A 12,081-nucleotide genomic window follows, 5' to 3' on the forward strand; every position below is an offset into this window, starting at 1 on the left:
AAGGCCAGATATTGCACATGCAGTGGGAGTTGTGAGTAGGTTCATGGAAAACCCAGGTAAAGAACACTAGCAAGCTGTGAAGTGGATACTTAGGTATCTAAAAGGGACAACAACAAATGCTTTGTATTTTGGAGGAATTGATATTTTTCTAGAAGGGTATGCTGATGCAGATATGGCAGGTGACAAAGATACTTGAAGGAGCACTACTAGCTATGTCTTCACAGTTGGAGGCACAACAATAAGCTGGGCTTCAAAGCTGCAGAAAGTGGTCTCACTTTCTACCACGGAAGCAGAGTATGTAGCAATGACAGAGGCAAGCAAATAAATTATGTGGCTTTACATATTCTTAGAAGAGCATGGATTCAAACAAGGCAATTGTGTCTTGTACACCTTTGGTTGGTCACTTTAAACTAACAAAGGATATGTGTCCAAAGACACAAGAGGAGATAGCCTATATGTCTAAAGTTCCATATGCTGCAGCGGTAGGTTCTCTAATGTATGCTATGGTATGGACAAGGCTAGATATTGCACATGCAGTGGGAGTCGCACATTCATTTGAAGAGGCTCGAAAAGCCCATTTGTTTGTTTACACCAGAGCTTAGCAACTGTCTTGCAGATTTTATTTGCCTCTCACTCATCAATGTCATCATCCTCACACGTTTGTGTCATCCTCTTCTCAATGCTTCTTTGTTCTCTCTTCTTCGTAGACCGGGCAGAAGATATCCCGGATGTAATGTGTAATAGACACTAAAGGAAGATGAGTGCTTGTATTGCCATTCTGAACACTATGAAGTTCCATGTGGAACAAGTTATGATGCTGACGATATAGCATAGAAGACCATCAAAACATACCCATAGTACTCATGGAGAGAGTTATGAAATTCAGAAGTAGAGGCTAGAGAGAGAGAGAGAGAGAGAGAGAGAGAGAGAGAGAGAGAGAGAGTACTACTCAAGATGTTGATGCTTGCCAAAGCTCGCCCAAATCAGGAAAAGTGAGTAGGGGGTGCTAGCAACGCTGAGGCAAGTTCCCAAGAGGACGCAATTTTCTCTGATACCAATTGTTGGAATTAGGGTTGTAAGGATGCACTCACAACTTTGGAGAAGATGGAGAAGCTTAAGGAACACAAGAAATTGTTGGAATTTTCTCTGATACCAATTGTTGGAATTAGGGTTGTAAGGATGCACTCACAACTTTGGAGAAGATGGAGAAGCTTAAGGAACACAAGAAAGAGTAAATTTCTAAGTTTGCATATGAAAAGATAAGGCAGCCCCTAGACTGATAGGAGTATATACAATGCACGGGGGAAAAGACCTCATAGTGAGGGAAAAAGTGTCATGACCGTCTTAAGTGTGTTCACACATCAGTAGGACATATATGGTAACATCTTCATTCTATTGATTTTTCTAAAAGATGATTAAGCCAGGGGTATGTGTTTAAAGAAAACTGGAACAAGTTTGAGAAATGTTAAAGAATTTAAAATGGCCCGCCGAAAGAAATGTTGTGTGTGTGTGTGTGTGTGTGTGTGTGAGAGAGAGAGAGAGAGAGAGAGAGAGAGAGAGAGAGAGCATAATTCTATATTTTTTCTTTCAAAAATGATTTTTATTGAGGAGCGAAGGCTCATGCATTCATGCTTGGGGCATGCTCATGCAACAATATCGCGCTTACTTGCTTGGTGGTGAATATAGGAGGCATTCCCAAGAGTGCTTACCCGCGAAGGCAGGTAGTGCATGGTCCACTGGATAACCGAACAATCCCTTCTATCGAGTTTGGTTCTAGTGGCTTCTGTAAGCGAGATGTTTAATGTGTAAGTGCCCCCAGAGAGCGATATCTCTACTTTTAAGGCTTATCCCTCCGTGAAGGCTTTACGAGATGTTTGAGGGATTACTTCATAGAGGTAGTTATCATGCATGATGATGAGATATGTTGTGCACAGTGAAGCGGGCCTTAGGCTCATGGAGCGAGCGCCTGCCCCCGACGTCAACCAGAATGTAAAACTTGATCAGAGTGAGTCGACAAGAACTTAAGTGTCTTCTAGATCTGAAATACGTTTCGAACATTTCCCACAAGATAATCTATGGGTCTATCGGTCGTCATTCTTTTAATGTTTCGTCTGCCCGAAGAAATCGAACACTCTTTGTGGTTTTACTTTTTTTTGGTGTTGGTCTGCAATTCTGGTTAGTGTTGGGACGATGAGGACGAATCTTTGAATTTGGCCTGCACTATGCGACGAAACACAAAAGCATGCCATGTTTTCTCTGTTGATCACCGACCGCAGACCCTCAGGCATGGCTTTGCAAGCAGACGCTCTCAACAATCATACCTGATTGCCCGGAGAGAATATCCGCAGCAGCAACCAGGGATGCCTGTCCTGTGAGATGCTCCCTGCAAAGGAAAAGCGTTGAACCTAATCTCTGTGGCAAGCCACTAAGCAGTGTCTATGAAACTCTGCAACTCCTGCCATCGCCGGCCCATTAGCTCAGTTGGTTAGAGCGTCGTGCTAATAACGCGAAGGTCGCAGGTTCGAGACCTGCATGGGCCATGGGGTCAATGTAATAACGGGTCCTTGTGACAGTTTGGCCGAGTGGTCTAAGGCGTTGGATTTAGGCTCCAATCCGAAAGGGCGTGGGTTCAAATCCCACAGCTGTCATGTTGCCGCCCCTCCTTTATGAAGTTGAACTGTAATATTTTGGAATGACTCAACGAATGAGCGTTTTCTTGAGCACATGAACAGGCTCCAATCCGAAAGGGCGTGGGTTCAAATCCCGCAGCTGTCATATTGCCGCCCCTCCTTTATGAAGTTGAACTTTAATATTTTGGAATGACTCAACGAATGAGCGTTTTCTTGAGCACATGAACAATAAATCGATTGCAAGCTTGCTCACGTCAGTTGCAACTTTTGAAAGCGCGTACGCAGGCCGGTTGCAGAGCCGTCGTAGCCTGCAGGAGAACCTCCTGTCACACTGTGAGCATGGGCGTTCGAAAGAAACAATTCCTTCGAAAGCTTTGAGGGATTAATCGTCCGTTCGCATCGGAAAACGACTTGAATGATGCCACAACAAATGGTGGGTCTTACCACTTTTATGATCGTGCTTCATGTGCACACTGCAAGAGTTTGGGTTCATGAAGGGGGAGGCTATGGCTCCCACCTCCTCTCTCTATTTAACGGATGGATCCCATGTGTCCTCAAAATGGATTTATATTCGAACGATTAGCGGCTCTCAAACCATACCTTCAATCTCACATACCGATATCTCTCTCAAATTAGAATACGAGTTTGAATTTTGTGATGCTTCTATATCTATACTATATATTAAGCAGCTTAAAATTTTCAAGGAAGAAGAGACCCTCCATGTGTCACTCGTACGGTTCATTTCAAAGAGAACCTTAAAAACACCTTCACTTGAAAATGGAAAAGTGAAAGTTAAGTACTATGATGGTAGAAAATGAAAAGACTTACCAGGGAGTGTTGGTACGGGGAAAGTCAAAAAGACCTTAGTACTCTATCTAAATTTATAATACTTAAAGCCTAGTTTTTGGAGGCCATTTCACTCACGCCTCAATTTCAAGGCTCATCACTAACTACTTTTATTTTTGAAAATCATTTGAATGGTGGCTTTCTTTTATATTTTGAACGTCGTAGAGAATTTTTCTCCTTGTGTTGCTCCCTTCGGAGGTTGCATAGACATAGAATGTCGTAAATGATCTTTGACTTCGATGCTCGAAGTTTAAAAGCTAGATGCATGTATTTGTGTGTGTGTGTGTGTGTGTGTGTGAGAGAGAGAGAGAGAGACCCATTCTCTTGAATATAAGAAACAAAGTCGATGTGCCATTCCCCAGGAGTTGGTGCATTGCACAAAGGCTTTCCACATTTGCATTGCATTAATGAAGTACATTGAGCTTGATAATTTAGTGATAGGAGTCCAACATTCCCCGAGGTGTTGACGCATTGCATCAAGGCTTTCCACATTTGCATTGCATTAATGAAGTACATTGAGCTTGACAATTTAACGAGGGGAGTCCAACAATTTGTTATGGATGTCATGCATGCATTGTGTGTGTGGGAGAGAGAGAGAGAGAGAGAGAGAGAGAGAGCACCATTCACTACAGCCTATGTGAGTGAGTGTGTGTGTGTCATTCCCCAGGTGTTGGCGCATTGCATAAAGGCTTTCCACATTTGCATTCCATTAATGAAGTATATTGAGCTCGATAATTTAGCGATAGGAGTCCAACATTCCCCGAGGTGTTGGTGCATTGCACCAAGGCTTTCCACATTTTCATTGCATTAATGAAGTACATTGAGCTCAACAATTTAACGATAGGAGTCCAGCAATTTGTTATGGATGTCTGTATGCATTGTGTGTGTGTGTGTGTGGAGAGAGAGAGATAGAGCACCATTCACTATAGCTTGTGTGAGCGAGTGCGTTTGTGTGTGTGTGTGTGAGAGAGAGAGAGAGAGGGTAAGAGGGCTCTCACACCGGCACTAGCGAGAGAGAGAGAGAGAGAGAGAGAGAGAGAGAGAGTAGGAGGAAGAATAAGCATTGGTTTGACAATCAACAATCGACAATGGACGAAATCCACAATTGAGAATCAAAAATAGATATTTGACATCGACATCTACGAAATTGAGAATTGACAAAATTGAAAATTGATGCAATTTGGAAAGTTTAATCCGACAAATCCAAGGCAGAAGATGTGGAAGCCCAAGGTAAAGAGCAGACCTCAACAAACGGCAAAGGTGGATGACGTGAGGGAACTCCGACAGTTCTCGGCTATTTTGGAAGATGTTTACGCTAGATTTCTTTGAGCTTTGTCAATGCTCTCACCTTTGGGTTGACTTGGAATCCAAAGGTGAATCTAGAAATTTGTAAGTGGGATTGCACTAAATCTAGGTTTTCTCAAGCGTTTAAACGCAAAGTAGAATTTTTTAGGCAAATCTCAAAATTTTTTGAGGGGGGTCACACTAAATCGAGTTGAGGCATAGTGCTTTCTCATAAAAACTTAGAAAACTTACATATTAGAAATTTTAGGGGCAACTTGATTATATTTGAAGGTTTCTACACTCAATTTCTCTATACTTTGTAGGTTTCCTCACCTTCAAATCTACTACATGTGGGATTACACTAAATTGAGGATTTTTCAATCATTTGACTATATCATACCTTTTTTTCAAACATTTTAGAGGCAAATTTACTATATTTGAAGGTTTTTGCACTAAATTTCTCTGCACTTTGTAGATTGTCTAAACATTAATTTATGTTCTCTAACCTTTGTAGTTTTTTTAATTAAAGATGCTCTTAAGAGTTTGATTTGAATTAACTTTAAAAGAATACTTGCAGACCTTCGCATATCATTTGCACAAGGGTCTCCAACCTATTAATACAACATATGCACACTGTGACCCAAAACATACCCGAACATTTTTGCGAGTACACTATATTTCTATCAAGGACCTATTTTATTCTTCTCGGCAAGCTGTTTCCTCCTGCTTGATAGAAGCCATTCACAATTAGAGATATATCACAAAATTTTCAGATGGGATTAAACTAAACCTAAGTTTTTTCCTCCAATCATTGTGGATATCCTAACATACAAATCAAATCTTACAAGTGTGTGGCCCTTCTTATGCATGTCTTTCATTTCAAAGTTTGCATGTAACTTTGACTTCAAGGCTGAAATCGCATCCTTGCATTTCCCGGCAATTAACATATCATCCACATGAAGGAGCAAAATCACCAAACTACCATCTTTAGCTCGCTTTGTGTAGAGGCAATGGTCCATATCGCTATGTTTGTAGCCTTGAGAGAGCATGAACGAGTAGAATTTATGATACTTGATGGCTGTTTTAGACCATAAAGAGTAGTTTCTAACTGACACACCAAGTGTTCATTACCCTTCTCAAAAAAACCTTATGGCTACTGCATATAAACCTCTTCTTGAAGATCACCATGCAAGAACGCCGTCTTGACATCCATCTGGTCAAGTTTCATGTCGTCTTTAGCAATCAATGCAAGTACACACCGCAGAGTGGTCATCTTTACAACCGGAGAAAAGATCTCATCAAAGTCAATACCCTGCTGCTGCTTAAATCCTTTAGCAACAAGTCGTGCCTTGTACTTGGGTTTATTATCATGAGGTGTAATTTTCTTCTTGTACACCCATTTGCATGGTAATGCCTTTCTACCTTTAGGAAACCGAACCAACTTCCAAGTTTGATTCTTATGCAACGAGTCCATTTTTTATTGCATAGCGTTCTCCCACTTCGCCTTGTCATCCATTGACATGGCTTCCTTATAGCAGGAAGGCTTTCCGCAATCTATCAACATAATGTAGTCCAATCTATCAGGAGGCCTTGAAACTCTTGTAGACCTTCTAATAACTGCTTGAGCTAGTTGTCCCTCAACAACATCTTGTACTACAGGAGGATTCTGTAGTTGTTGTCTGACATTAGGCACTTCAGCCCTATTGTGGATAGTTCCATCTTCTTGAAAGATAACTCTCCTGACCTCCACTGTATGCACATGCTTCTTATGCATCTTTTCTTCATTGAAGTATACGTCATTAGTGCGAACTATCTTTTTCGCTTCACGATCCCATAACAGAAATCCCATCTCGTCATGATTGCCATAGCCAAGAAATATACGTTTCTTTGACTTAGGAGCCAACTTGCCTTCGAAACTCCTGTGGAACATGTCAATACGCTTCACATCCAAAGACTCTAAGGTGCTTGTAAGAAGGTGGCTTCCCAGACCAAAGCTCTTCAGGGAACTTCTCGTTTAAAGCCTTGTTAGGAGATCTATTAATAAGATGGACAGTAGTTGCTAACGCTTCCGCCCAAAATCCATTAGACAACTCTGCATTAGACAACATGCTACATAACTTCTCTTGTATGGTACAGTTCATCCTCTCAGCAACACCCTTTTGTGGAGGGTTATATGAAGCAGTCAACTCTCTTTTGATGCCTTTGAAATCACAAAAATTCTAAAAGGCTTTAGTGACATGCTCACCACCATTGTCTGACCTTAAGCACTTTACTTTCTTGCCAGATTGATTCTCCAATGATGCCACAAATTTCTAAAATTTTGAAAGTACTTCATCCTTCTTCCTGAGAGGATATACCCACACTTTCCTTGAGAAGTCATTAATGGATGTAACAAAGTACAATGAACCTCCCATGGAAAAACTAGGCATAGGTCCACACGCATCACTATGCACTAACTCTAATGGCTCACTTTTTGGAGTGCTTCCCCTTTTGTGTGGTGACTGTGTTTGTTTACCATAAAGACAATGCTCACAAACTGAAAAGTTTGAGAAATTGAATCCAGGCACATAACCAAAACGATGCAAGATTTTCATTCCCTTTTGAGACATATCCCCTAACTGGCAATTCCACAAAGAAACACTTGGTTGCTTGGTTATAGCAATTACATGGATTTTAACATTAGATACATGTAGCATGTACAAAGTCCCAGACTTTGAACCATGTGCTTCCACTAAAGAACCTTTGGTGATCTTCCATGAATTATCACTAAATGTGCAGTAATATCCTTCGTCATCCAATTGTCCTGTACTAATCAAGCTTTTGGTAAGCTTCGGCACATGTCTCACATTCTTGAGCATGAATGAAGAACCATTTTGAAATTTTAGTTGCACATTGCTGACATCAACTATGTTGCAAGCAAAATCATTGCCAAGACAAACACGACCTTTACGGGCTGCATCATATGTACTGAACCACTCTTTGTGAGGAGTCACATGAAACGATGCACTTGAGTCAATAACCCAATCCTGTAAAGCAAAGTCATCAGTGACAACCAAAAGTACTGAATCCATGGCATATGTGGGATAAATGTCTCCATCAAAATCTTCAACAAAAACATTGTTAATCTCTTCAATCTTTATACTGCTTTCCTTAGTGTTGCCTTCTTCCGACTTCTTGTCTTTACCTTTCTCTTGTTTCCACTTCCGACAGTCTTTCTTCATATGACCCTTTTTGTGGCAATGATAGCACTCAATGTCTTTTCGGCCACGTGATTTGCTACGAGATTTTCCTCTCTGATTCTGCTTGCCTTTTTCTTGTGATCGACCACAAAGAATGAGAGTATTGCTAGTACCACGAGAAGTATCAAGATTCTTCCTGCTGCTAACCTCTTCTGTAAGCAAATTTCTCTCAACATCAGAACATGTTAAACCATCAGGAGGTGTTGAGTTACTTATGGCTGTGCGAAAAGTATCCCAACTTTCTGGCAACATAACTAGCAAGAACATTGCTTTGACCGAATTGTCAAAATTGATTCCCTGCGCAGAAAGCTGACTAAAAATTGTGTTGAACTCATTGAGATGGTTGAACATGGGTGTGCCCTCATCCATCTTTGGATCAAATAACGTTTTCAGTCAATAAACCTGTGATGCTGCACTTTGCTTCTCATACATGTCACATAACTTCTTCCACAACTCATAACTAGTCTTTTCCATGTTCACATTGAAGTACACATTCTATGACAAAGTTAGCATGATGGTGAACTTGGCAAGCTCATCCAACTCCTCCCAATCATACTCATCCATATCCTCAGGCTTTATCGCCTTCATCTCTATCGGCTGGATTTGCTTCTTCTGTACTAAGACATTGTAAATCTGTTCCTTCCAAAATGGGAAGTTAGTGCAATATAACTTCTGAATGTTAAACAAAGAGTTCACCGATGATTAAGCCATCACTCGACAAGGAACAAAAGTGATAGATCTGCTCCACTAAAGAAGATGATAGAAAACGTGAAATTTTTTGGCAAAGTCTCCCCTGCAAATTTGACTTTTGAACTCAAAACAAATGTGTACAATGACTGAAACGCTGATCAAAGTGGCTAAACCGGTAAGATATAATCTCAAATAACTGTCACTCTCAATGTCTCTAACTCTAGAAGAGTGTCTTTGACCAACTGAACAATGTCAAACGCATACGCATAAATATGACAGCAATGCCAACTATGGCAGGTCAGTAGATGCACACCAATACTGCACTAACCGCACAAACATAGATCCTATGTCGATGCCAAAACTATGGGGATGTCGAAGGCTCACTCCAAAAGTTGTATCACCGAAAGGATCTCCACATGTGAGAATCCCCCAGCTCAATAAAACCTTACCACGACCCTCAAAAATAGGCTTTGCATATTTCCATCACAATACATAAACAGCATAAGATCTTACATCAACCACAAAAACCCATTTCTGTAACCGTTGCGGCGGTTTGTCTGATTTAACAGACCCTCAAGACCTTACATCAAATATGCACGTGACAGAGATTGCAGAAAGAGTCTACAAGAAAAACCTGTACGCTGAAGAACCGACGAAGGTAGACCACCCTGCTGTCTGAACTGAATATCTCCCAAACTATGCAAAATTTGCAGAAACTTCCTTCTGCAAAGTTGTAGACCACGGAAAAACAAATGGGCATATTGGGAAAGGACATGAAATAAGTTGTTTTTACAGGTCAAAACAGATCTGTAAAAATCTACAGCTTGTACTTCACGACCTATAGGCAATCTGAGCGACATATCTCAAAATCGGTGAAGATTTTGAGAAAACTTTCTTCTGCACAGTTAAAGAGGACGAAAAACCGATGAAGTTCGTGGAAATCGGCTTGAATGAAGATGCTTTGACACGCCAAAATAGATATGCAAAAACATGCTGCAGTTTTTGCTGCTTCTCTGCCTGCCTCTACATTGAGCTCCAATGGTGCTCCCAATCCTTGACCAGTTGAAGTGTGCGTACGAGAGCGTGTGTGTGTGTGTGTGCACCAATGGAGAAGAGAGGAGAAGAGATGAGACATAGGTTTGGGTGGACTCCAAACACAATTGTGTTAGGGTTATGAGTCCTTATTCTTTTATGTAGAATAAATGGTCAGTGTTAGTTTCCTGTTGGGCTTTACCACCCCAGAACACATCACTTTGCACTAACTCTAATGGCTTTACCACCCCAACACACATCACTATGCACTAACTCAGGCGCGGCACATTGGGCTTTACCACCCCAACATACATCACTATGCACTAACCATAAAGACAATGCTCACAAACTGAAAAGTCTGAGAATTTGAAGCCAGGAACATAACAAAAATGAGACAAGATTTTCATTCCCTTTTGAGACATATGTAATAACCGGCGATGCCACAAAGAAACACTTGGCTGGTTGGCTGCACAAATTACATGGTTTTCAACATTGGATACATGTAGCATGTACAAAGTCCTAGACTTTGAACCATGTGCTACCACTAAAGAACCTTTGGTGATCTTCCATGAACTATCACCAAATGTGAAGTAATATCCTGAGTCATCCAATTGTCCTATACTAATCAAGCTTTTAGTGAGCTTCGACACATGTCTCACATTCTTGAGCATGAATGAAGAACGATTCTGAAATTTTAGCTGCACATCGCCGACACTACCTATGTCGCAAGAAAAATCATTGCCAAGACGAGCACGACCTTTATGGGCTGCATCATATGTACTGAACCACTCTCTGTGAGGAGTCACATGAAACGATGCACTTGAGTCAATAACCCAATCCTGTAAAGCATAGTCATCAGTGGCAACCAAAAATATTGAATCCATGGCAGATGTGAGATAAATGTCTCCATCAAAATTTTCAACAAAAACATTGTTGATCTCTTCAATCTTTATATTGCTTTCCTTAGTTTTTCCTTCTTCCGACTTCTTGTCTTTAACTTTCTCTTGTTTCCACTTTTGACAGTCTTTCTTCATATGACCCTTTTTGTGACAATGGTAGCACTCAATGTCTTTTCGGCCACGTGATTTTCTACGAGATTTTCCTCTCTGATTCTGCTTGCCTTTTTCTTGTGATCGACCACAAAGAACAAGAGCATTGCTAGTACCACGAGAAGTATCAAGATTCTTTCTATTGCTAACCTCTTTAGTAATAAAACTGCTCTCAACATCAGCACATGTTAAACCATCAGGAGGTGCTGAGTTACTTATGGCTGTGCGAAAAGTATCCCAACTTTCTGGCAACGTAACTAGCAAGAACATTGCTTTGATCGAATTGTCAAAATTGACTCCCTGCGCAGAGAGCTGACTGAAAATTGTGTTGAACTCATTGAGATGGTTGCACATGGGTGTGCCCTCATCCATCTTTGAATCAACTAACTTGTTCAGTCAATAAACCTGTGATGTTGCACTTTGCTTCTCATACAGGTCACGTAACTTCTTCCAAAACTCATAACTAGTCTTTTCCATGTTCACATTGAAGTACACATTCTTTGACAAAGTCAGCATGATGGTGGACTTGCCAAGCTCATCCAACTCCTCCCAATCATACTCATTCATATCCTCAGGCTTTATCGCCTTCATCTCTATCGGCCGGATTTGCTTCTTCTGTACTAAGACATTGTAAATTTGTTCCTTCCAAAATGGGAAGTTAGTGCCATATCTAACTTCTCAATGTTGAGCAAAGAGTTCTCCGATGATGAAGCCATCACTCGATAAGGAACAAAATTGATAGATCCGCTGCACTAAAGAAGATGATAGAAAACATGAAAAATTTTGGCAGAGTCTCCCCTGCAAACCTGACTTTTGAACCCATGATAAATGTGTACAATGATTGGAACGCTGATAAAAGTGGCTAAACTGGCAAGATAGAATCTCAAAGAACTATCATTGTCAGTGTCTCCAACTCTAGAAGAGTGTCTCTGACCAACTGAACACTGTCAAACGCATACGCATACAGATGACAACAATGCCAACAATGGTGGGTCAGCAGATGCACACCAATACTGCACTAACCGCATAAACATACATCCTATGTTGATGCCAAAACTATGGGGATGTCGGGGGCTCGCTCCAAAACCTGTATCACCGAAAGGATCTCCACATTTGAGAATCCCCCAGCCCTTACCACGACTCTTAAGAATAAGCTTTACATATTTCCATCACAATACATAAACCGTATAAGATCTTACCTCAACCACAAAAATCCTCTTTTGTAACCATTGCGGCGGTTTGTCTGATTTAACAGACCCTCAAGACCTTACATCAAATATGCATGTGATAGAGATTGCAGAAAGAGTCTGC

At 40.9% G+C, this 12,081-nt stretch overlaps 2 non-coding genes across 2 annotated transcripts; both read left to right on the plus strand.

Annotated features, from left to right (window-relative positions):
- Nucleotides 1-2,466: 2,466 nt before the first annotated feature.
- On the plus strand, nucleotides 2,467-2,540 carry TRNAI-AAU (transfer RNA isoleucine (anticodon AAU)). The gene has a single exon. It is a non-coding gene; the product is annotated as a tRNA-Ile (tRNA).
- A 28-nt stretch (nucleotides 2,541-2,568) lies between these two features.
- On the plus strand, nucleotides 2,569-2,648 carry TRNAL-UAG (transfer RNA leucine (anticodon UAG)). Its single transcript has one exon. It is a non-coding gene; the product is annotated as a tRNA-Leu (tRNA).
- The last annotated feature ends 9,433 nt before the right edge of the window (nucleotides 2,649-12,081 follow it).

The sequence above is a fragment of the Adiantum capillus-veneris genome, chromosome 9 (genome assembly GCF_014529385.1).
Source record: "Adiantum capillus-veneris isolate H3 chromosome 9, ASM1452938v2, whole genome shotgun sequence".
NCBI lineage: Eukaryota > Viridiplantae > Streptophyta > Polypodiopsida > Polypodiales > Pteridaceae > Adiantum > Adiantum capillus-veneris.